Genomic DNA, 1,699 nt, shown 5'->3' with positions numbered 1-1,699 from the left:
TCAGGCCGCACTAGTTGTGGTGCATTAGAGTGCGATGTGCTTTCACACTGACCCAAATGGGACCAAATTTAGTGCACACTAACACTGCAGGTGTGAATACACCCTAAGACTGGGCAACAAGGACATGGTGGTTCAAGGAGTACATCTAAAGGATACGGTTCAGTTTATGAACTGCATGATGATGAACTAAAGCAGATTAACTTACTAATCTGCTGTAGTTTTTTCATATTATTTGTTTTGTAGTTCAAAATTTTCACAGTGGAAAGTTCAAAATCATCAATCAACAGATTTCAGTGTTATATGGTGGAATATTATCATAGTTCACTGAGCTAGACAAATACAATGATAGTTTTTGGTACAGATCTGAAATTATGATGAATGATGAAGACCTGGGATAACTACCCCATGATTGTCTATCATGTGCAGTTGGATAAAGATCCAGATCCAGAATAGGATGTCGTAAACATTTTTAGGGCTTGAGCACTGAGCGATGCCAGATACCTACGTATTATAATTCATTCATCCACTATTAGGATTCTTCCTCTCTTTGCACATGGGTAAGGAAACTTGGCTCGATAGTACATCCTAGAAAATTTTAACAATGCACCACATGGCGTTTCTTTCACCTAGATGTACAAACCTGGGCATATGTCCAAGAACAACGGAGTAGTATGTATCTTATACAAAGTTGTTGTAACTCCAATATACACTGTCCAATCTGCCACCAAATGGAACATGTTTGATAACAGTCCCAAAGCAAAGATGCCTAACATGACATCACTGTCAGCCCAAGTAGTAACAGGAAGTAACAGGAAGTAACCCTTGAGATACAATCATCATCATTTGATTTATTCATGTTCTCGCTGTGGTCTACCCTTGAGGTATGTGTTTGTCAGTTTTTTAAACTCCAAATGTTAACTCAGAGCGTGAATCTGATTAATTTACACAGATATATAACTTTTATATTTACAAGTGTTGAAGTTGATTTGACTTCAGTCCTCCAGGATGGGCCTACTGATACCACCTGAAGCTGTTTACTGCCAAACAGGAAAGCCGGCATCCTAAAGGTCATGTAAAATGTGCTGTCTTAATGATGTTCCTCTACTGGCAATTAAAGACATTTCCTAATTATCAGATGAAAACACGAAGTGAGTGTTGACTCTCATGAGTTCTGTTTGTCAGCACAGCACTGACTAATTTCATGAGCTTGTGTGTGTGTATAATGTAATATGCATGTGCTTGTACTGTATGTATGTTTACGCTTGTATATGTGTGTGCATGTGTGCGTGCAAATTGAAGTGCACTCATAAAGTTTGCTTTTACTTTATGAATGAAATCCAATCAGTACTTGGGCTGGATGGATTTTTCATTTGACTTTTTCTCTTTAATTGCCTCTGCAAAAGAGAACAGGAGAAAAAGAGGCAGGTCTGCTAAAGCAACTTGATAAAATGTCCTGGAGCAGCTTTATGTTGATTTACTTCTGAACATGTGTTGTACTATTGTAAGTGCAGAAACTGTACATGACATATGCAGATTGATATTTCACCATGAAATCAATGTAATATAAAAAGGGCAGGAGAGGGGTATGGATTTTTCAGTTTTTGCTTTGGCGTGGCTATCAATCCCTATAGGTAATCTGGGAAAAGGGACAAACAGGGGAGAATGGGCGAGACAGCTGCTGAGAGCTGCTGCTGCCGAG

Source organism: Trachurus japonicus, chromosome 13 (genome assembly GCF_045865225.1).
Source record: "Trachurus japonicus isolate A0001 chromosome 13, Traja_1.0".
NCBI lineage: Eukaryota > Metazoa > Chordata > Actinopteri > Carangiformes > Carangidae > Trachurus > Trachurus japonicus.
This window is presented reverse-complemented; position numbering follows the sequence as displayed.